Source organism: Meleagris gallopavo, chromosome Z, assembly GCF_905368555.1.
Source record: "Meleagris gallopavo chromosome Z, MGAL_WU_HG_1.1, whole genome shotgun sequence".
NCBI classification, from domain to species: Eukaryota; Metazoa; Chordata; class Aves; order Galliformes; family Phasianidae; genus Meleagris; species Meleagris gallopavo.
The window spans coordinates 44,298,421-44,323,601 of record NC_139435.1 but is presented as its reverse complement, the minus strand read 5'-3'; the positions used below and the strand labels follow the sequence as shown (position 1 = coordinate 44,323,601).

The 25,181-nt window shown below is 39.7% G+C and overlaps 1 pseudogene; it reads right to left on the bottom strand.

The window, feature by feature from the left end:
- Window positions 1-17,544: 17,544 nt before the first annotated feature.
- LOC146542238 (uncharacterized) overlaps window positions 17,545-25,181 on the bottom strand; it is a 62,469-nt pseudogene continuing 54,832 nt past the window's right edge.

Genomic DNA, 25,181 nt, shown 5'->3' with positions numbered 1-25,181 from the left:
TTACCTAGTTTGTTTGCTTCATTTGAGTTAATTCTGAAATACATTTTTTGTTTAAATAAAGCACTGAGAATCCTGCTTTGATGCATTAATTTTACATTACTTTTGAATGTCATGTAAGGATGATGATTTATAATGAAGTTCATTTAGTGTGATTCTTTTCTTGGAATTAATTTAAAAATTGAGCAGCAGTGTAGTGACAATCATGTGCTATTCATCAAATGTAGATTGCTCTCATCTCAGAAATCATTTATAACTGTCTGAGAAAGAATCACCAAAACACTTTGTAAATGTGCATTACGGTCCTGTCATTGCACAGACTTGTATTAACAAGAGTCGTTAGCATTGAGGCTGACAAACTTTCTGCTGAAACAGATAATGTTGTTGAGACCAGCACTACATTCACAGAGGGATAGATGTTCATATCCTCTGCTTAGATGCAAACAAATAAGAAGAGCTGCAGCTCCCTTTTGGAATACAGAAATTGAAGTCACCTCCATGTCCTCTACTTGGTGAGTGATGATGTTTTGCACACTTTATTTTTTTGCTGCTTTATGTACGGTGATGTTAAACAGGAAGAACAAAACACAACAAGAAGTGATGCAGAAAGAAATGAAAATATCTGACAGCAAGTTAAACATTAACTTTTCAACATTGAATTCACATTTAAACAGTTAAATGTGAATGTAGAAAACTGACAGGTCTCTCTGCTGACTGCAGTGGCAAAATTAAGTTTGTGCTACCTTCCACTCCTTGCAGAGCCTACACAGCTGGGAGGGTGGGAACCAACTCTCCTCCCTCTCTGCCTTATCAACAGGAGTGTTTGGCAATTTCCATTTAGGTCTGTACGTGCATTCCCTCTGACAGCACTGGAGTTGCAAGACTACTACTAATAACATAATGAGAAGACTATGGGTCTGCTTCAGTGTTATTAACAATCTAATTTGTTCTGCAGAATAATTACTACTGATGCTTTTACGCTTCAGTTCTTTGGACGTGGCTCCATTAACATAACTACCTAATTGTCCTAAATCTGGGGCTGACCTCAGAACTTTTTATTGACATTCGTATGTCAAGGTTATTCAGAATTAATTTTTAATGTTTTGCAGAAGTTGCAGTGTCACCAAATCTCAAACCTGGCATCTAGCATTATTCTGAAACTCCACACCTGGAGTCAGGAAACTGTAACTGGTCTGCAAAGATAATGTGAAATACAAAATTCAAGTGAACTTTGAAGGCTCAAAAATAAAGTACCTTTACTTCAAGTTCATCGATTCAAATCTTGTAATTTTCAGAGTTTGTTTTTGTTTGCTTGCTTTTTTCCATGTTTAATGTTAGTAACAAGAAGCTTCATTTTTTCAGCTCTTTTATCTAGCCTATGAACTGCCCAGGTCCAACAGGCTAGCGAATGCATCTGGAATTAAACTGTACAGCCTTCTTAACATACAGATAACTGAAATGTTAATTTAGTTTTGCTTATTAAAAGAAAAAAAATAGCATATAAACAATAATCATAGCAGGTTAGGTTGTGAAAGATTATTCTGAAGAAACCAGTATGTATAACATGTCAGCTGCGTTCCATAGTAGGAAGCAAAATGTTTGGATCAGAGCAAAACCAGCTCATGGCCATTCTTGTGTCAGTGTGACATGGACCAGGTCTATACAGTGAGATTTTTGTTCAGCACCTTGCCATTGCAAAGCAGCTGGAAAGCAAGGGCAAATAACAAAGTCAACCAGATGGGAGCATGAGCACGTATCCAGGTGCATCTCACACCTGGGAGAAGGCCCAGGCTGCCACTCCGTTTCTTGTCTGAGCTCTCACTACAGTGGATTAAGTAATGGAAAGCATCCAAGAAAAAAGGAAAGGTGAGGATTTTGTGTAAATGGTGTGGGTTTTATAGCAGTAACGAAGAACTGTGAAGAGCTGTAGTTTTACCACAAACAACTAGTGCTTCTGCTTTTCTCCCTATCGTGACTGACCCTCATGTGATGAGATCTTGGCAAGCTAAAAAAATGACCTTTCTTCTCCATGAATATTTGGTCCTTCTGACAGGTTCAGCATGCTTAATAGAAAAGAGGTGTTGCAGCAACAGCAAAAAAGGAAAGGCATTTAGCAGATCAAAATTTAAATAGAACAGTTTGAAAGAGGTCAGCACTGAATACGTTAGCACAGCAGCTTGCCATGTCACGTGGCTTTTATTTAAGAAATCTCTCAATTTTTTGTCCTTGACTTTGTCCTTGGAGGAGGATTCTTGACCAGCTGAAATACATCATGCAGAAATATAAGAGAGCAACATCTACTCTAGAAAGAGCTAGAAATTGGGTAAATATGCATATTACTTCCAAGGTGAGAGGTGGGTAGGAGAGAGTAGATGCAGCAGTCCTTGATATGTTTGCTGGATTATACTACATCCAAACCTCTAATTCATTTTGCAATGATAAATGGTGCAGAGCTCCACTTCTGTGTTGTCTGGTATTCGTATGTTGAGGTATTACTGAAGGATAACTGCAAATAAAAGGAAATAATTCAAACCCTCAAGCCTATTTTCAAAGTGGTGGATAGAGATTTAAAGTTATTGACTGACATTAATGCTACGGTGAGATGTATGGTTAATTCTCAAGCATTCCTATGCTCTTCCTGAAGTTTCCTCATAATCTATGTTATTATGTGAATGCAGTTATCAAGTGTCTATAGATTAAAGACGCAGGATTTAGACAAGTAGTGTTTAGATTTCTTACAGATGGAATATGATATGATACAGCTAGAGAGGACAGATTTTAGCTTATGCTTTAAACTCTGACTGCAAGTGGACTTAGAGAACAAAAATAACTTAAACCAGTTGCAAAATACTGTTCTATGATCTTCTGAGTTTTGTGAACACAGTCTTATTTAACTTCCTGCAGCAAAAACTGTTTTAAGACTTTTTCTTTTTTTCTTTTTTTCCTATTCTTGCTCATTTTCCAGTTATTGTTAATGAGGAACACATTTAGTGGGAAATAGTGATGATAGGTGGACAGTTGGAATGGATGATCTTAGAGGTCTTTTCCAACCTTGGTGATTCTGTGATTCAGTGATTGGCATTATATTGGATAATAGAAAAAGTTAAATTTGATCTTTCATCATTTTGGTACTGTGTTCTTCTTTATTTGTCGTCACTGGTTTGGGATTTAAATCTACGTTTCAATAAGCTTAATTAAGCAATCAGTGAATATTTATTGTGAGTAAAATTAGTATGCGATTTTTCAGAAAAATGTTAGGAAAAAAAAATTGACTCCAACCAGCAATCCAGGTGACTATAAATACTTCTGCTGTGTAATGAATTTTAAAAGAAGCATGCTATCTTTCTAAATAGACAGGAACACAGAGGAAGATCTAAAAACAGTTTGTAATAAGGACAATAAATCAGAGTCTTACAGTGGAGGTTTCAAAACTCACAAGGCTTGTTTAAGGATGACTCACCAAATTTAGGTGGACTGATAAAAATATTGGACAGTAAGATGTTAACAAATGAGGTTAGCACTTTATAGTCAACAAACTTCATGTAGGAAGCAAAGCTGACTTTAACCGCATAACAGACATTTCTGCTTAGACAGACAGAGCCACGTGGAACAGTTTGTCTTGCAATTAATATTTTTTTCCACGAGATGGCACAAGAAATCAATCATTCTCTTCCTATGAGGCAAGTGTTGTTTTTCTGTACTTTGATTTTGATAGACAGGTATGACCTAATAGCCTACTAAATAATTACAGTATAATGTTCTAAGCTGAGAGCCTGGAATTTTTCATTGTACATTAATAACTGAGAGATAAGCATGAGGCAAGGGGGATATAGAATAGTTTCATCATCACTGATTTTTTTTTTTAACTAATGTACGTAGATACTCATGGAGCACACATGAATTAAATTGCAAAGGCATCTGTTACACCATGAGGGAGTTACTGCTACAATAGGCACTTCATGTTCACTTCTAAAAAACCCCTCTTGACCCAATCCCTCTTCAAGTAGATAAGATATTAAAATTTGTAATAAATCCCTAGTGGTGATTACTGAAATACTAAGCACAATGAGCTTATGAAGAAGAAGAAGAAGAAAAAAAAAAAGACAGTTTCAGTCTCATTTTTTTAAGTTCTGTTGAAAAACACTTTCATAACTGGATACTGGGAAGAGCAAGAATCTGTCTTGTCAGTTAAGAATTGTTTGAAGAAATAATAGAAAACGTGGTTAGAAGTATAGACTGCAATGAAACCTAAGGTAACAATTTTAAACAAGTAAAAATGTAGGTATGGTCTAAAGGGCATTCATAAGAAGAAAGAGGGAGTTTTCACCAAGCTTTCTAGAAGCCAGTATTCAGAGATATGTAATCAGTGAACTGATTACTATCAGTACCTGGTATGATGGAGTCAACCCCTGCATTTTCCAGGTTGTAAGTGGATTTTCTTCTGTGTCAGAAAACACCAAACATGAATATTCCTACTGCAATTGTTCTTTCTATTTTAAATGGCCACACTAACAGTGGAAGCGTTTATCCTCCCTTTTGTGCTATGCTTAAATGGGATTTCATAGCAAGGTATTTCCTTATTTTCAGTCCTGCTAGTGTTGCTGGTAGGATTGCATAGGCTGAATCACAAGTTTGTGATTTAGAGTCCTTGTGCTTCGTTGTGGTTTGTTCCAAGGTGCCACTCCAAGGTAACTGTCGCAAGAGCGGGACATGGCAATACAGGTTTTTATTAGCTTCCATTGCAGAGCTCAGTGTAATACAAACACAAGAACATAGGTGGGATAGGGGGATAAAGTGTGGGGGGGTTGTTTGTTTGTTTGTTTGTTTGTTTTCAGAAGCCAGATATTCCTGTTTTATATGTACTCTGAGCCATCTAGGTGTTATTGGCATCAATGATACTGATAGGACTGATGCGTATTATTAGAGTAGAAAGTTAACTCATAGACAGAAGTGTTTCTGTCTTTTTAGGAATTAATTTTGTCATGATTTATACTTGATCACTATGAAGGCATTTTCTGAGGTGGATGGATATGATACCACGACACTCAAATTGCCATAAATCATTTTTTTTCTAAATCTTTTTTTTTTTTTAACAGAGAAAATGTAATTACATGGAACAATTTCAGTGAGACATGTTGCCATGTACGTTATTATAAATGGGTTTTACTACATTAGTTTTAGGTAGGTTGCCTGTCCAAAGAGGATAACTGAGAAAGTAAATGCAGGACATGCCTGATCAAAAAGAAATGCAATAAAGTATTTCAGTTTATTGAAATTTCTTGATCCTTTGTATTTCTGACTTACAGTAGATCAATTAGTCAACATAGAGTTTTTTGCTTATTACAAAACCTGTAATTCTCTAAATTCTTTAAGCATATCCCTTTTGTGGTGATAAATGTTTGATATAATAAATTTCAGGCCTAAACAAAAAGCCAGGACAAGATCGTCTTGCCACAAGAATATCACTAATGCCTCATTTTGTTGTAAGTGATAGAGAAAACTTCTTTCTGAATACCATGTTTTAATATTGTAGTACTTTCCATTTACATGCCTTACCCTTATCTCCTGAGATTTCAGAGAACTCATCCTTTGGATCAGGCAGTGAAGTGACAGTAGTCACAGTAAATGAAGATGGGTTAATTCATCTTTATACAAATGAAAATAACTCTCTTCACCTGCTTTTCTGCAATGTTTATCTTCTATTTTGAAGGTGATGACAGGAAAAACGTAATTTCTTACAAGTCTATCTAGCTGTACTCTACTGAATCATAGAATTCTTTCTCATACAGTATGCTGACTTGCTCCATATTTCAGTATGATAAAAGATTCAATTTCTAAGTCCAGTTTATAAAATTTAATAAGGATTATTTAATCCCATTTAGCAGATAAAATTTATTACAAACTATTGTGACTGCTGCCATTTTCTGGTAGTACAGATATTCACAGAATCACAGAATGGCCAGGGTTGGAAGATTCACGGATCATGAATCTCCAACCCCCCTGCCACAGACAAGGCCACCAACCTCCACATATAATACTAGACCAGGCTGCCCAGGGCCGCATCTAACTTGGCCCCGAACACCTCCAGGAACAGGGCATCCACAGCCTCTCTGGGCAGCTGTTCCAGCACCTCACCACTCTCTCTGTAAAGAACTTCCCCCTGACATCCAACTCAAATCTTCCCTCCCTTAACTTAAAACCATTTCCCCTTCTCCTACAGTTACCAACCCTTTCAAAGAGTTGATTCCCCTCCTGTTTGTAGGCTCCCTTTAGGTATTGACAGGCTGCAATGAGGTCACCCCACAGTCTTCTTTTCTCCAGGCTGAACAAGCCCAGCTCCCTCAGCCTGTCTTCGTAGTGGAGGTGCTCCAGTCCCTTGATCATCTTCGTGGCTCTCCTCTGGATCATCTCCAACATCTCCCTGTCTTTCTTTTACTGGGGGCTCCAGACCTGGACACAGTACTCCAGATGGGTCCTCACAAGGGCAGAGCAGAGGGGGACAATTACCTCCCTGTCCCTGCTGGCCAGCCCTCTTCTGATGGAGCCCAGGATACCATTTGCTTTCCGAGCTGTAAGGGCACACTGCTGGCTCATGTTAAGCAATATTCTAGGTGTCCAGGTAATACAGTCTTAGAAAACCATAGATATCAAATAAATATTTGTAATATGTATTATCTAAGTGGTTGAGTACAGTTCAGTCCCACTCCAAGCCTCAGTTTTCTTTATACTACCTCAGCTTATTAAGCTTTTCCTGCTAGAATATCTCTTTTTAGGAAGGAAGGCATGCCTCTGTCCCTCAACCCCTCCCCACTACATTTATTCTACCAAGAACTGGTTTCTTCTACAAGCAGTCTTTTGGATCTCTTTGTTTGAGGCCTTGGGAGTTGGTGGGTTTTGTTTATTTTTAATTCCCTATGCAACCCCACCCCATTTTTTTTTTTTTTTTTTTAATAGGTAATCACTGTGGTGGCTGAGTTTCCCTGTATTCATGCTCAACTCTAGCTTATAAACTAAACAGTTTATAAAATGATGTGGTTAAGTCTAGAGATGTGAGATATTTTAATGGCAAAGTTTGGCAAGTGTTTATAAAAGCACTTCGCTACATTCTGTTTGTTTGCTTGTTTGTTTTCTCCCGAACTTAACACCTTTTTTTTCCCCCAAACCTTTCCATCCCCTCAGATTTTGATGCTTTTGGCCATAATGAAATCCAAATCCTGGCACTTCATTTGATTGTTGATACATTCTTTTTTCTTACTAAATAGAAATAAGTTTTAGGGAGGACTGAATATAGGGGAAATGATGTGAACTGAAAGAAGTAGGTTTTGCATAGTTAGGGTAGGAGATATGACTCACAGGCAGAAAGCAAGAAAGGGGAATTCAGAGCAAGAATAACTCTACTGGAATGGTTTTATACTTTCAGAGAATAACAACATCATCAAATAAACAAGTTCAGTGTGTAAACGTACATCCATCTCTGAATTTGGAGCATGTAATCAAATACACTTACTCAGTGTTTTCCAGAGATAAGCAGATGTTCTGGGAACTGATTTTAAAGGCACAGTGAAGTGTGAGAATACTTCAGAAGTCTCCAAACATTTGAAGACTTTAACCAAGCTTGAACCATACTGTCTGGAGCAGGTCTATCATCAATTAAAGCTATAATGAAAGAGATTTTATAAAATATGTCTGTTTCTTTGTGTTTTCAAATAAAAATACTCATTGTCTTTCCTTTATGCAGGAGTGCTTGGCTAGAATTCTTAGGGGAAAACTGAGAAGCCAAACCACATTCTAGTTTACTGAGATGCTACTAGGTGAATGAATAAATAATGGATAGATAAATAATTGAGTCTCAGACTTTTGATGTTCTTAACAAAGATTGAAAGTAGCCGTTGGGGAAATTTTATTCATCTTATCTAGAACTCAGAATTCATTCCATAAAAAATACTTTCTTCTGAAGTGACTGTATGAATAAGCACTTATTAGCTGTACTAATTCCACCTGTATTTCACGGCCATAGATAATGCAAGCTGGGTATTGTTTTGGCCTGGTACAGTATATCCCGGGTTTAAAAAGATTCTGAATGTTTACCTGACATCCAGTCTTTCAATCTCCTCTTATTAAGGTTGTATAAAAAGTAATTAATTACATAACATTCCATTATGTTCCAATATGGGTTAATATAATATCAGTCACACATATAATATTCCAATCTGTGGGCAGTAGTAATAGATAGGAAGCACTGGGTTGCACAGCTACCTTTGATGAGACTCTTCTCATCAGGAGGGTGAAAGCAGTTTTTTTGCTTTCCCCCATTGCACTGTGACAAAAAAAGTTTCTCTTGTGGCCTTTCACTTTCCACACACTGAGACCCATTCCACTGGGTATTGACTTCCTTACCTGTGTGAGCCTGACTGCCATCTCCCACAGTGCAGTGAGGAGCTCTAATCTCAAATCTATACTGAATTTTTCTCCATTTCCTGCAGAAAAGGTACCAATCAATAGTTAAATATTTATGAGTTCTTTGTTCAAAACACATGTAAGATCAGTTAGTCAACTTGCTTAACATTTCTCTTTTAGTTGTATCAGCTGGCAAAATGAAGATTAGATCTTTGGGAAGAGCACTGATTTAAGTGTTGGCCCATCCTGTAAGACAGGATTCCTAATAGCAGTGGCAGCAAATTGTGAGCTGACCTAATTCCCAGCCAGCTGACTCTCTGACACCTACTGCTTTCAATCCCCATCACATCACAAGAGAGAGCTAAATCCATAGCCCAAGGCATTCTGTGGGAAGAAGTTTTACAGGCACATTAGTCCATAATCTCTGGCAAATATGCCCTAGCACTGGCACCATTATTCTCTGTGCTATGCAGTAGCTCTGCTGTCACTCTCCAAGCCCTGTGAAGTCACTGTCACAGTGCAGGAACACAGTGCTGGGGGAGCAGAGGACAAAAAGTAATGCCTCCCCCTCCCATACTCGTATGTCAGTGGGTCCTCTCTTGGTAAGGCCCCTTTATAGGAAAATGTCCAAAGCGCCTTTGAAAGTGGAAATGAATCAAGAACCTGTGGAGTGAGTAGATACCAGAACTCCCTAGCTATTCAATTAATGATAGGTCTTTTGTTAATGAGAAAAGAAAGCAATATCTTGAGGTTTAAGTCTGGAAGTGAGGAATATAGTAACATCATAGGAAGAATATAGGGCCATTGTCTGCATGTGTAGAGGTCAGATCAGGAAAGCCAAGGCACAGATGGAGCTGACCTCGGCAAGTGATGTGAAAAACAATAAGGGACTCTATACATACATAGGCAGGAGAAGACAGGCCAAGGAGAGTGTTCCCCCTCTGATAAATGAGAAGGGAGAACTGGCTTCCTCAGATATTGAAAAAGCAGAGGTGCTCATGAAGTGCTTTGCCTCAGTCTTCACTAGTGATCAAGCTCCCCATGTCAGCCAGGACCCTGAACCTCTAGGTGTGGGTGAGAGGATTGGATTCCATTTCGCTGTAACAGTGAAACAAATTCAATACCTCCTCGTGAAAATGAATGTACATAAGTCCATGGGGCCAGATGATATGCATCCCAGGGTTCTGAGAGAGATAGCTGATGTGGTTGCCAAGATGCTCTCCATCATATTAGAAAAATCATGGCTATCGGATGAAATCCCTCGTGACTGGAAAAAGGAAAAGTTTACTGCCATTTTTAAGAAAGGGAGAGAGAAAGACCCGGGGAACTACAGGTTGGTGAGCCTCACCTCTGTGCCTGCGAAGATCATGGAGCAGATCTTACTAGAAGCTATGTTAAGGCACATATGAGATAAAGAGGTGATTCAAGACAGTCAGAATGGTTTCACCAAGGGCAGATCGTGCCTGAAAAATATGGTAGCCTTCTCTGATGAAGTGACGGCATCAGGGGAAGGGTGATGGATGTCATCTACCTGGACTTCTGCAGGGCTTTTGACATAGTCCCTTACCATATTCTTCTCTCTAAATTGGAGAGGTGGATTTGAAAGATGGATTTGAAAGATGAATAGATGGATTAAGAACTGGTTGGCTGGTCACAGCCAAAGTGTTATAATTAATGGTTCTATGTCTGAGTGGAGACCACTCACAAGTGGTGTGCCTCAAAGCTTAGTCTTGGGACTGGTGCTCTTCAACATCTTTATCAGTGACATAGACAGTGGAATCCAGCACACTCTCAGCAAGTTTGCAGATGACACCAAGCTGAGGAGTGCAACTGATGCATTGGAGGGAAGGAAAGACATTCAGACGGACCTGGACAGGCTAGAGAAGAAGTGGGCCCATGTGAACCTAATGGGGTTCAATAAGGCCAAGTGTAAGGTGTTGCACTTGGGCCAGGGCAATCTCAGGTGTTTATATAAAAGAACTCCTTGAGAGTAGCTCTGTAACTAGGGACTTGGGGTTCTTGGTAAACATGAGCCAGCAGTGTGCGTTTGCAGCCAAGAAGGCCAACTGTGTTCTGGGCTGCATTGAAAGAGGAGTGGCCAGCAGGGAGAGGGAGGTGATTGTCCTCCTCTACTCAGCTCTTGTGGAGGCTCTATCTGGAGTACTGCATCCTGGCCTGAGGCCCCCAGTACAAGAAGGACATGGAGCTTTTAGAGTGGGTCTTAGAGAGGGCCACTAAGATGGTCAGAGAGCTGGAGCACATCTCCTATGAGGAAAGGTTGATGGAACTGGGCTTATTTAGCTTGGAGAAGACAAGGCTCCAGGGAGATCTCATTGTGGCCTGCCAGTACCTGAAGGGAGCAGATAAGCAGGAGGAGGTATGTTTGTTGATGAGAGTGGATATTGATAGGACAAAGGGGAATGGTTTTAAACTAGGACAAAGGAGGTTCAGGTTAGATATTAGGAGGAAGTTTTTCACATAGGGTGTGGTGACACACTGAAACAGGTTGCCCAAGGAGGTTGTGGATGCCCCATCCCTGGAGGCATTCAAGGTCAGGCTGGATGTGGCTCTGGTCAGCCTGGTCTGGTGGTTGGTGACCCTGCACATAGAAGGGGGTTGATCATTTTCAACCTAGTCCATTCTATGATTCTATGATTACATGAACGAGCTTTTCACTGCAAAGAAAACTGAGACTTCTGTTTCTGAAATGATCCTGTAGGAGTAAGAGTGAAAAAAATATTTCTTGAAGCAGTGAACCCTAAACTACCATCAGTGGAAAATGGATATATAAACTTATATACTGTATTTATATATGTATGTGTGATCTGACATACATGCATCTTCATATACACACGTACTTCTACAGTGTATATGTTTCAGGCAGAAAATCACACAGCTAGGAATATCAGCATGTTGAAGCAAGATATTTTGCTCTTTATTCCTGCTAGAAAGAAAGACATCACAACTTTGGAACATATTGGACTTCCTTTTTCCATTGCTGTCTTTTTGCAGTGGTGTTTGCTATTTGCTGTTCCTCATCTCATCAGAAAACAATTAGAAACAAGGATGAAATTAACTAAATAAAGATTCACTTCCGAGAGAAAAGAACATTAAATGTCTTATATGTTATAGATAGTTTCATCCTCTTAGAAAAATGGGCTTGTAACAACGCATTTGGAAAACCTGTTGGGTTTATGGCATTTAATTTCAGGAAAGAAAGATATTGTCTTTTGTGTTATTAACATTTATCTGCCAAGACTTTTATAAGAGACCAGAGAAGACCTTTCACAGATTATACAAACATACTATTTTGTATAATCTTAAAGGTGAACTAGATGAAAGCAAAAATTGCTGAGAGTCTCTGAAAATCAGGAGAAATTTGCTACGGTACATCACTTGCATTTTCTCACACAAATGAAGATTTGGCTAGAATCCATTAAATATCTTGTGAAGATCACAACAAATCTGAATCTGTCTCAGAATATTTTTTCCTGGAGGTTCTTCTGTTGGTAATCTCAGGATATTTAGTAACTATTTTTATCATGGGATCTCAGGCAGTAACAGCTAGTAGTCTGTGGATTGTAGGACACGCTGGTTTTACATCTGTCTTCTAAGTGAGTCAGACTGTGCACACAATGGATATAATGAGATGAGGTGAGTTTCAGACACTGCAAAAAGCATTCCTTCCTACTTGTACTCTTCTCCTTTAGTATGCAGGTCATGTACAATACATGGTGCAGACTCATTGATGTAATTGCCAAGTTTTCAACATTGTGTTATGATTTATCTATAAAGTCAGTTATTGGAAAAGCTCACAAATAAAAAACTTTTTTTTAAACCAATCTAAGACAGCAGATACAACAACATTTTGTTGCATCTACGGAACAACGAATCTGCATCTTTTTGGATTCGCTGAAAATTAGTATCTTCTTTTGAGGTGGAAAAGGATAATCTAACAAGACCTAAGGTAGTCCAAGGAATATTTTTTCCAGTTAGGCTGATTTACATTGACAAGCAAGCAAATTGTATATATATATATATATAATATATATATATATAATAATATCAGTCATTTAAAGCAAGTTATATTGTCTTAGTTTCATGAGGAGCAAAATATTTTAATAAGCAAATCAAATAATTTTTTATTGACATTTTTATATATTATACTGTGGAGCCTATAATATACCAGTGTATGTTTATTCAAGCATATCTGTAGCTTGTTATATCAAAAGTGGGCAAGGTGACAGTTCTGATTTATTTAGTGACTATTCTTTATGCGTGATGACAAATTACTTTTGAAAAGAGCTGGAATTCAATTAAAACAAACATCAACAGCATTTTAGTAGTATTTCTACTAACCAGAAACATTACTATAAATGAGTTGAACATATAATCCATTTTTAAATTAAAATATATTTTAAATATTACATTAATGTATCTTGTTAAGGATGAAAGTGTTCCCCAGAGAATTGGAAAGTATTGCTTCTGGTCATCAAGTTTTTCTAGAGCTGATAGATCTCAGGCTCTTAAGCCTAGTTGCATTGGAACAAAGTTTTAGGCTTTGAGGTGTTTTTTTTTTTTTTAAATATATATATAATTCAGGCTATTACTAGTTCACGCATTGGACTAATGCAAGAAAGGTGAATAAATTGAATAACATGTTTTCTCTTTGTTTGCACAAGAGTCTCTGACCATCTCAGTGTGATTAGGAGCATCTTTCTGGTTCCAGAGTTCAATCTTCAAAACTCTGGCCGCAAACAGGTGCTGTTTCTTTATTGAAACAAACAAACAAACAAGCAAAAAAAACCATAAACAAACAAACAAAAAATATCAACCCCCAACAGCAAAGTTTAGAGGGCTTATGAGTTTTGTATTTTAATTTGCATTTCTCTGTATGGTCTCCTCACAATTCTGATATTCTTTTGATATTGTTTGGATTTCACGAAGCATAAAAGCTATCTTTCAGAATGTAGAGATGCAAGAAATTAATTGTGTTTGTTCTGGTGCACAATAGAAATTCATTTATATTACATAAAACTGAAAATGATTTCAGATGTTGTGAGTTCTGTTTATATATGAAGCACCAAATTATAGAATTTAGAGAATGATAAAGTTGCATATATTTTTGTGAAGTATAAGTACTCCACCTAGACACATCCATCGTGACAAAACACTGAAATTGGGCATTCAGTTTGAAAATCTCAAAATCAGTGGTATTTGTTATTCCTTAAACCTGAGATCATTTGCACCCTCATCATTAATCTGAAATGTTATTATTCAGCGCTTTTCATCTGAAAAATGTTCCCCAATTCTTGCAGTAAAGTTTACTGTGCAGTGCTACCTTGAAATGTCTGAACTTTACTTTGTGCAAACAGATAACATGTATAGAATATTCTTTGTATTTACAAATGCACCCTTAATTACGATGCTTCCAATCAAGGACAATGTAAGACAAAAGGGAAGGAGTATTGTATTATATACATGGAAAAAATGCAAGAATTTTCTTGAATATGTTAATTGAACTTTCTCTATTAAGCTGCTCACAAGAGAGAACTAGGAGGCCTCTGTTTTAGATCAAATATAAGGCTTGCCTTTTGCATTTCCCCTTTACCAAGAAAATGTATAACCTACTTGGCATCCATTTCTGACTATTAATTTATAAAGCATTAGTGTGAATGGACTGTGTGAAGCTATATTTAAGGAATTAAATTTGTACAGATGAAAAAGCGCTTTTGATGCCTTCTGACCACTGTCTTTTTGACAACTGTAGAAGTGCTTGTTTTTAAAAAGAAATACACATAAATAACTTTTATGAGGCAAGACTTCTGGAAAGTAACAGGTATTATAAAAACCAATCAGTATGAAAATAAATAGCGAGAGAAAATGCTCTTTTTTAATACAGTACATAATTAAAAGTGATGAGGAAATATACTGCAGTTCATTCTCAGCATTCCAGTTACGAGGAAGAAGGAAGCCACTTTTCATATACAGAAGACTAAATTTAAAAGAATGGAAGAATAGTTTTGAGCCTAGAAAACCCTTTTCCTCTCAGTCTGCTTCTTGCTAAATTGGGGTGTGCTGGACAACAATAACAGCTTGAATATTATTTGCAATCCCCATAGACCATAGAGCATAGGGGCAGAGAATTTTTATTGCTATGTGTAAGTGTTTGGGATGCTTGACAGATATATTATATGATACTGCACAAATATCTGCCTGAAAAAAAATACTGTTTTTTTTTTCAGTAAAGTAGCAAATTAAGTAGCAGATTAGATGAGATTCTTCAGATGTACAGAGATATTTTTCCAGAATAATTCTCTGGCTTCCAGTGATTTGTAATTTGCAAATCACCAATATTTTTGTTTTCTCTAGGCAATTTGGCAGATAACTATTTAATCCATAAAAATCTTAGTGTCTTCAAACTCCTCTGGCATGAGTTCAACCACTGAACTCATATATGTTCTTTTTAATATTGTCACTTACTAGATTCATATGGTGTTGAGTGAGGCACTGGAACAGTAATGAGGCACTGGCACAGGCTGCCCAGAGAAGCTGTGGATGTTCCATCCCTGGAGGCACTCAAGGCCAGGCTGATTGGGTCTCTGGGTGGCCTGACCTGGTGGGTGGCCAACAGGGCCTTGGAACTGAGTAGCCTTCAACGTCCTTTCCAACCGAAGCCATTTTATGATTCTATGAGACTATGATTCTGTGTTTACCTGCTTCTGAACAAGAAATGCTTGTTGAACACGTCGCTATTGCTCATGAAAAATAATATAAAAATGACATAAAAATTATTACATGCCTTAGCTATGAACTATTATGCGCCTCATCGTAAGTAGGCAATACAGATTTTCCTTCCTGAATGAATATAAGTTGAGAATATTAGTAAGAAAGATCCATGCAGACGTAATGCAATCTTGTCATTCAAATTTGTTCATGTGAAGTAAGTATGCAATGAAGATCACATATAACTTTTAAATACTTGCATATGTGACAAATAACATCAAACATATTAGTTCAACACCTCAAATAGAAATTTTGATAGCTTAGGCATTCAGATTTGAAATCTCCATAAATCATTTATTTGAATGACTCCCAATTTCCTCCTATTTAATTCTTTTTTAAAATGTTCAATAAAAGGGCATTATCCACTTTAAATTCCAAAGGTTATCTGTATTCAATTAATTACTGCTAATGGAAACATATATTATGTAGTAATTACTGTAATTATTACATCTAAGGTCTTAGGAATCTCTTCTTAACATGATTTCTGAAGAAATCACGATTATGCAATCTCCAGTTGTCTGTCCGTCTCTCCTTTTTTTTTGCTTAAGGACTTAGAAATTGTTGTCCCACTTCTGACAGCTTTGGAAGAATGTAAGTCTCAAAGAGTTGGTTTTTTTTTATAATGTTAGTTAAAATTTCTGACTAGTGCAGGAAGAGAAAGAGAAACTTAAGTTACAGTAACGGCTGATTTTCCTCTGCAGAGATAAAGTCTGCTTGGAAAACATGATCCACTTGATCTGTGTACATGTTCAGACTGGCTGGTACTGCAAGCACATACTTAAATGCAGATTAGCAGTTATGATATGTCCTATCTGGCCTGCTAGAGGATATTCAATAGGGCACTAAGGAAGCATTGTATATAGTAGGTACGAAATTCAGGTGGTCATGCCAAGCTGGGCTTTATTCCCCCTGTTGCCTAAAGAGCTTAATGGTTAAACTAACTTCCTTGATGGTCTTAAAACTATTTTAAGTACCTGGGTTAAAAAAAAAAAAAAAAAAAAAAAAAAAGAGGAACAAGGAAAGCACAAAATAATAATGATAAATTAAATAGATATATATCCTGAGCCTACTAAGAAATGGAATTTTAGGTGATTTCCTAAAATGATGAACACTTTCCTTTTAATTCAGGGATGTTCAGACCAGATAAATTTTCCTATAAATGAGAAGACAACTAATTCCTGAATGGAGTGTTTTCCAACTATGAAAAGACATGGAAGGGATGTATTCTAATACATACACTGTACTTTTAAGACTTCAAGAACATTATTCCATAGCTATATCTAAAGAGCACCTGGAAGCTCAAGGTCACAGGCTGGCTGTACATGTGTTCTAGTAAAACTGGCTGTTTCAGAACTGCCTTTAATAAAATCATAAAATGGCTTCAGTCAGAAGAAATCTTAAAAATCATTAGTTTCTAATTCTCAGCCATGGACAGGGTTGTCACCCACTACATCAAGTGGCACAGCACACTCATTCAATGTGGCCTCGAATGCCTCTAGGGATGGGGCATCCACAGCTATTCTGGGTAACTCTGTGCCAGAGCCCCACCACCATCTGAGTAAAGAATTCCTTCTAAATATCTAATCTATATCTCCCCTCTTTTGTTTTAAAACCATTCCCCCTTGTCTTATCACAATCAGAGTACATGCAAATTTGATTTCCATCCTGTTCCTAATCTCCCTTTAAATACTGGAGGGCTGTAATGAAGTCTCCCTGAAGCCTTTTCTTTTCCAGACTGAATAAGTCCAGCTATCTTCAGAAGAGAGGTGCTCCAGCCCTTTGATCACCTTCATGGCCCTCTTCTGGTCTAAATCCAAGAGCTCTACATCTTTCTTCTGCTGGAAGCCCCATATCTGGACACAGGTCACATTGTATAGCACATGAGGCCTGACGAGGTCAGAGCAGAGGGGGACAGTCACCTTCCTTGCCCAGCTGGTCACCTCTCTTTATACAACCCAGGGTGCAGTTGGCCTTCCAGGCTGCAAGTGCACGCTGCTGACACATTTCCAGCTTTTCATCCACAAGAATATCCAGGTCCTTCTCAGGAGGACCACTGTCATGGAATTATTCTCCCAGTCCATATTCATGTCTGCCCTCATCCAAGTGCAACATCTTGCACTTGGCCTTCCTGAATTTCATAGCCTCATTTTTCAAGTTTGTTCAGATCCCTCTGGATGGCATCACTTCCTTCTGTTGTATCAACTGCATGACTGAGCTTGGCGTCATCTGCAAACTTGCTTAGGGTGCCCTTGATCCCACTATTTCAATCATTGATAAAGACATAGAATCATAGAATCATTAAGTTTGGAAAAGACTTCCAAGATCATCTTGTCTATCTGTCCACCTACTACCAACATTTCCCCATTATAACATGTCCCTTAGCACCACATTTACATGTTTCTTGAACACCCTCAGGGACAGTTAGTCCACCACTGCCCTGGGCAGCCCATTCCAGCACCTGACCACTCTTTTGGAGAAGAAATTCTTCCTGATATTGAACCTAAACCTCCCTTGGTGCAACATGAGGTCATTCCCTCTAGTCATGTCACTAGTTACACAGGAAAAGAGGACAATCCCCACCTTGCCACAACCTCCTTTCAGGAAATTGTAGAGAGCTATAAGGTTTCCCTTGAGCACCCTCCTCTCCAGACTAAACAATCACAGTTTCTTCAGCCACTCCCCTTAAGTCTTGTGCTCCAGACCCCTCACCAGCTCTGTTCCCTCCTTCTGGACATGCTCCAGGACATTAATGTCTTTCGTGTAGTGAGGGTACCAAAATTGAACACAGTACTCAAGATGAGACCTTACCAGAGCTAAGTACAGGGGGATGATTACCTCTCTGCTCCTGCTGGGCTATACTATTTCTGATACAAGCCAGGATGCCATTGGCCTTCTTGTCCAGATCATCAATAAAGGTATTAAACAGAACAGTCCCCAAGACTGACCCCTGGGGAACAACACCTGTGATCAGCCATCAGCTGGATTTAGCTCCGTTTAGTACAACCCTCAGGGCCCAGCCTTCCAGCCAGTTCTTTGACCAGCGAAGAGTGTGCCTGTTGAGACCAGGGAGTGCCAGCTTCCCAGGAGAACTCTGTGGAAGACAGCATCAAAAGCTTTGCTGAAGTCTAGGTAGACTATGTCAACAGCCTTTCCCTCATCTATCAGGTGGATCACTCAATCATATAAGGTGATAATGTTGGCCAAACAGGACCTGCCTTTCATAAGCTGACACTTGCTGCCTCTGATTCCCTGGTTGTCCTGCGCGTGTTATGTGATCTCACCCAAGATACCTGATCCATAACCTTTCCTGGCACTGAGGTCAGGCTGACAGGCCTGTTGCTCCCTGGATCCTCCTTACAACCCTTCTTGTAGGTGGGATTCACACTGGCAAGTCTCCAATCCTCTGAGATCTCTCAGATTGACCAGGAATGCTGATAGATGGTGGAAAGTGGCTTAGCAATCACCTTTACAATCTACCTCAGCACCCTTTTGTGGATCCCATATGGCCCCACGGACTTGTAACCAGACGGAGTAGGAGAATCATAAAATCAAAGAACTGCTCAGGTTGAAAAAGACCTCAAAGATCATCAAGTCCAACCACAATCTGACCATACTAAACTAACTCTAACAACCCTCCACTAAACCATGTCTTTGAGCACCACATCCAAACAGTTTTTAAACACATCCAGAGATGTGACTCAACCACCACCATGGGGAGCCTATCCCAGGGCTTAACCACCCTTTCTGTACAGAGCTTTTTCCTGATATCCAACCTACACTTACCCTGGCACAACTTGAGGCCATTTCCCCTCGTCCTGTCACCTGTCACCAATGAGAAGAGACCAACCCCGCTCTCGCCATAAGCACCTTTCAGATATTGGAAGAGAGCAATAAGGTCTCCCCTCAGCCTCCTCTTCCCCAGACTAAACAGCCCCAGCTCCTTCAGTCACTCCTCGTAGAGCATATTCTTCAAGCCCTTCACAAACCTTGTTCCCTTCTTTGGACCTGCACCAGTACCTCCATGTCCTTTCAGTACCGAGGTGCCCAAAACTGAACACAGTACTCAAGATGGGGCCCCACCAGTGCCGAGTGCAGGGGCAGGATGACTTCCCTGGTCCTGCTCACCACACCATTTCTGATACAAACCAGGATGCTATTGGCCTTCTTGGCCACCTCTGCACAATGCTGGCACATATTCAGCTGACTGTCCATCAGTACACCAAGATCCCTTTCTGTCAGGCAGCTTTCCATGCATTCCTCCCCAAGCCTGTAAGGCTGCCTGGGGTTGTTCTGACCAAAATGCAGGACCCGACACTGGGCCCTGTTGAAACTTATAGAGTTTATTACATTAGCTTACTAACTGTCTCCACCTTAATCATGCAGGGTTTATTCTGCTCCCCAACCCAGATTTCCTGGGCTAGAGGTAGAGTACCCAGAAGATAATTCATCTGACTACTAAAGATAGACACAAAAAAGGCATTGAGAGCCTTAACCTTTTCCTTATCCTCCGTTGTCATGCTCCCTGTTGCATTCAGTAAGGGCTGAAGAGTCTCCATAGCCCTTCTCATACTGTTAATATATTTGTAAAGAAGTTTTTTCTCTCTTATACTACAATGGTCAGGTTGAATTCCAGGTTTGCTTTTACCTTCCTAATTTGGTCCCTGCATACCTCAACAACTTCTCTATACTCTCCCCACATCACTCATCCCTTCTGGCACAGAAAATAGACTCTCTTTTTCTCCTGGAATCTCAGAAAAAGGTCCGTTTATCCATGCTGGTCTTCCCTGCCTGCTCATCTTACTGCAAAGAAGGACAGCTTGCTTCTGCACCTCTAAGACTTCCTTCTTGTGGAGCATACAGTCTTACTGGACCCCTTTATTACTCTTCAGGACTGACTCCCAAGAAACACTCCTGATCAGTGGAGTGAACCTCCTGGACAGTTCAAAGTCCACCTTCCAGAAGTCCAGAGTAGCAGTTTTGATGAGTCTCTTCCTGATTTAATCAAGAAAGAGAAGTCTACTGTATTGCAGTCTCTCTGCCCAAGACAGCTCCTGACCTCTGTATCTTCTACCAGTCCTTCTCTGCGCACAGCAGATCATGTGGGGCATCTACATGAGGCTCTCTTACCAGCTGCATCAGGAAGTTGTCTTCCACATATTCTAGAAGCCTCCCAGACTGCTTCTTCTGCACTATATTTCCAACATTTATCAGGGAGATTGAAATCCCCAGTGAGAACAAGGGTTGATGATAATGCAATTTCTGCCAGGTGTTTGTATAACGCTTCATCTGTCTCTTCATCCTGGTGAAACAGTCTGTAACAGGCCCCCACCAGGATGTCAGCTTTGTTGGCCCTTCCCCTAATCCTGTTTATAAAGACTCAACCTTATGGCTGTGATCCCACTGTGTTTCGGCAATGGCAACTGAGTTGCCTGCCTCAGGATGGCTTATAGCTCCTCCTGTTTGTTGCCCATGCATTAGTGTAGATGCACTTCACCTGAGCCAACTCCATCATTATGCCCCTAGGCTCATCTCTAGTGAGCCTTATTTTAATCCATTTCCCCTCCATACCTAAAAGTCCTCTCTATGACTCCTGCTAGCTCCTGGACAAGTGAAAGAGAACTGTACCCAAGACAGATCCCTGAGGCCACCACTCATCACTGCTGCATTTTCTGGCTGTTTCCCCTTGTCCTGTCTCCACACACTGCAGAAAAGAGTCTGGCCTCGCCACTCTGCCCCCCACACCTTAGATATTTATAGACCTGGATCAGGTCCCCTCTCAGTCGTCTTTTCTCAAGGCTAAACAGACCCAGTTCACTTGGTCTTTCTTCACAGGGGAGATGCTCCAGGCCATTCACCATCTTTGTGGCCCTCCGCTGGACTCTTTCCAAGAGATCCCTGTCTTTTTTGTACTGGGCAGAGTGAGGGGGAGGATCAGCTCCCGACCTGCTGGCCATGCTCTTTTTAATTTTTCTTTTTAATGAACACCAGGGCACACTGCTGGCCAACCTGTCATCCACCAGGACCCTCTCTGCAGAGCTCCTCTCCAGCAGGTCATCCCCCAACCTGTACCGATGCATGCAAATATTCCTCCCTAGATGCAAGACTCTACACTTGCTTTTGTTAAACCTCATCTGGATTCTTACTGCCCAGCTCTCCAGCCTGTCCAGGTCTCGCTGAATGGCAGCACAGCCTTCAGGCGTGTCAGCCAATCCTCCCAACTTCGTATCATCAGCAAACTTGCTGAGGGTGGCCACTATCCCCTCATCAAGGTCATTGATGAAGATGTTGAACAAGACCAGACCCAGCACCGACCCCTGAGGAACACCACTGGTTACAGGTCTCCAACTGGACTCTGCACTGCCAGTGATGACCCTCTGTGCTCTACCAGTCAGCCAGTTCTCAACCCACCTCACTGTCCACTCATCTATCCCACATTTCCTCAGCTTTCTTATAAGGATGTCGTGGGAAACAGTATCAAATGCCTTGCTGAAATCAAGGTAGACTACATCCACTGCTCTCCCCCCATCCACACAGCCAGTGACAACATCGTGGAAGGCCACCAGGTTGGTCAAGCATGACCTTCCTGTGGTGAACCCATGCCGACTACTCCTGATAAGCTCCTTTTCTTCCAGTTGTCTGGCGATGCTATCCAGCACAAGCTGTTCCATCACCTTTCCAGGGACAGAGGTGAGGCTGACTGGCCTGTAATTACCTGGATCTTCCTTTATGCTCTTTTTGAAGACTAGAGTGACACTGACTATCCTCCAGTCTTCAGGCACCTTCCCCATTCTCCAAGACCTCTCAAAGATGATAGAGAGCAGTTCAGCAATCACCTCTGCCAGCTCCCTCAGCACCCGTGGATGCATCCCATTGGGTCCCATGGATTTATGAACATTGGTGTTGCCTAAGCGCTCTCGGACCGCCTCTTCTCTGACTAAAGGGAAGTCTTCCATTCAGTCAGTTCACTGGCTCAACTGCTGAAGTGTGCACATGTATAAGGGAATCTGATGAGCCACTTATACAAAAGGCAATCTTTTATATTCTTCTGATTGGTGGTGTCAGGTACCTCAGAGGAGGCATGTTGCACAGCCATACTAACAGAAAAGGCTACTTCTCACCATACTACGAAAGATTTCTTCATGCAGTGGCTGAGCTCTGGGGCTTGATGACTTCTGTCTTTCACTGTATTCTTCTGGGATGAGAGAAAGTACACTAAACACTTCAATTCATGAAGAAACTGAGCCTCAAGCTCAGTTTCCTAAATTTCATCTTAGCCAGTCTCTTACAGGATACAGTCTATAGGTTCTATAACCTATTTTGATGCCTCCTTAAATAAAGAGTAATAACAAAACTGGTCATAATCTTCTACATCCACGCTTCTCCTGACTTTTAGACTTTCTCAAGACTATACTGAAGAGCTTTTCAAGGGCAAATGAAAATAAACTAAAATTATACTTTGAGTAGAATAGCATGAATTATACACACAACTGTTCAGATGAAATCTTAGTTGTAGAACCAATTTTTCCAGCCAACCTAGGAGTCAAATGAGAAAATAATTGTGCATCTTGTGTTCTTGATATTTAAAGCAAGACATTGCAAGTGTAAAATGGGATTAAAATACAATTTGAATAAATTTTATCCAGCCTACTTTCTTTACAATGTGTTTTTTCCCAGACATTACAGTGTGCATTACAGACAGTGAAGACAAATCCTACAATATGTCTCCTTACAAAAATAATCATTCTACAAAGCCTTTCCCCTTCAGAGAATGTATCAGCAATCCATGCACACTAAGTATTTCAGAAGCACAGCCAATTGATCAATGTACAATTGATAGCAGCTGATCCTCATATCCTCTTACCATTCTAACATGTCCACTATCTTTGAATTTCAAGGGACTTGTTAAGATTTCATGATAAAAACATTTCTGAACAGGATGAAGGAACATAGAATTCAGTTCAAGGTACCTTGACTTATGGGTAAGTAAATTCAATAAATTCAATCAGATTGATCATTCTCTTTCAATATGAATTGTTTAGAAAAGGGAGAAAATATTTTACTAGGCAAGAAAAAACAGGCTGCGTTTTAAAAGAGATTTTTCTGACATTCATTCTTCAACACGGAATGTTGAAAAAATAAAATGTGATTTCCTAAAGGCAGAGTTAACGCGGTTTTGTCACGGTTCAGCCCAGTCTGGCTTAGCTCTGTGACAAGGGACAAAGGGACCCATCGTACTATGCCCTGGGAAAAGGGTTAGAGGTGAAGGAAAAACAGTAGGGAGATGGGCATAGGTGAGAAACAACAGCAGCAACAAGCTGAGGGAAAGAACAAATATACTAAATATAATATAAAAAAATATAATTGGAACTGAAGCTAATAAATCAAATAAAGTGAGTGAGAGAGTATCTGAAACCAAAGGCCTTGCTCTAATGCTGTAGATGGGACAGGTAGGGAGCACAAACAGCAAAGCGGGCAGAGAAAAAGACAGTGCTGTGGCTCCCAGTCAGTTTTACCTTTCCCTCTGGATGGAAAACAGAAATGGAATAACGAAGTCTTCTGAGAGCTGTAGTTCACTCTTCTCTTCTGAGACCAGATAACTGGAACTACTGACAATCCACAGAGCTGCATCATTAACTCTTTAACTCCCAGTGCTCTACATGATGTTATGATGTAGAATACCAATTACAAATCATAAAACCACAACGGTGTTACATTGTCTGCTATTTTAAATGCTCAGATAGTTTAGAATATTTGTAACTCCATGCCTATGCATCCCAGCTGTACTCCAGTAAATCCAGCTACATTTATAGAGAGTCAATTAGATTTGAGTCTGTCTCAGTTTCATTCAGATGCTAACTTGTAATCTGTATACCAAAACATTTATTTTGAAAATGAAATTCAGACAACAAAACCTAAAGGGTAAGATACTGAATACTTAAAATAGTGAAACACCTAGGATGCATGTGCTTAGCTGCAGAATCTCTAACAAAAGGGAGGTTTACAGCTATGTGCTTAGACATAGGGACTTCAGTAAAGCAAACCACACTTTGATATGTGTGATCTACTTTTCCATATCTTACTTGGACTTTTTAAAATGTCTTGAGACTTTAGCCTCTGTGTGAAATCTGAATGCTAAGAAGAATGCAAACCTTTTCTTATTGACATTTCCTTCAAAGAGAAGCAAGATTGCTGAGTTAAAATTTAGTATAAAAGAAGGGATAATTAAAATATATAAAGTGCTGTTTGTCCATTGAGGTCTGCAGATTGAAACCCTGCGCTTCTAACAAATGCAGGATACAAAGTGTCTGTAAAGCATTTAGCAGTTTCATTACCGAGTCTAACCCTAACAAGATGCTGTTCTTGTCTCTGGATGACTGTAAAAGAGGTGGCCTAGGTATAGATTTTGCTGGATTTTCAAGCACTGGTACAGGCTGCCCAGAGAAGCTGTGGATGCCCCACTCCTAGAGGTGATCAAGGGCAGGTTGGATGGGGACTTGGGCAGCCTGACCTGATGGGTGGCAGCCCTACCCATGGCAGGGGGTAGGAACTGAGTGGACTTCATGATCCCTTCCGACCTAAAACATTCCATGATTCTTTAATTCTATGCTTTTGTGATTTGATTCACTTCTAAGTAGTAATCAGAATCACTGGTATTGTTTTATGTCAAAACTGCATCAGGTTTCCACAACATAACTTCTTGAATAAAATTTTTGTTTATATGACATTTATAAATACTGACTGTATGTTGCATGTCTGTTTAGTCAGTGCAGAAGTTGTGTGCAAATGTCACAATCTGTTTGTACAGTATATCAATCACCTATAATGACTTTTTAAAACTCTCATGCTCAAAACTCATCGTATTCAAAACAACAGCTTTTTTTTTTATATACTAAGAAGTTACTAAGACCTAAGGGAATAAGAAGATGGAATTCTACAGTACTTAGATCGAAACATAGCAGATAGCCACTAACCCTGCACTACACTCTCCTTTACTGTAGTAA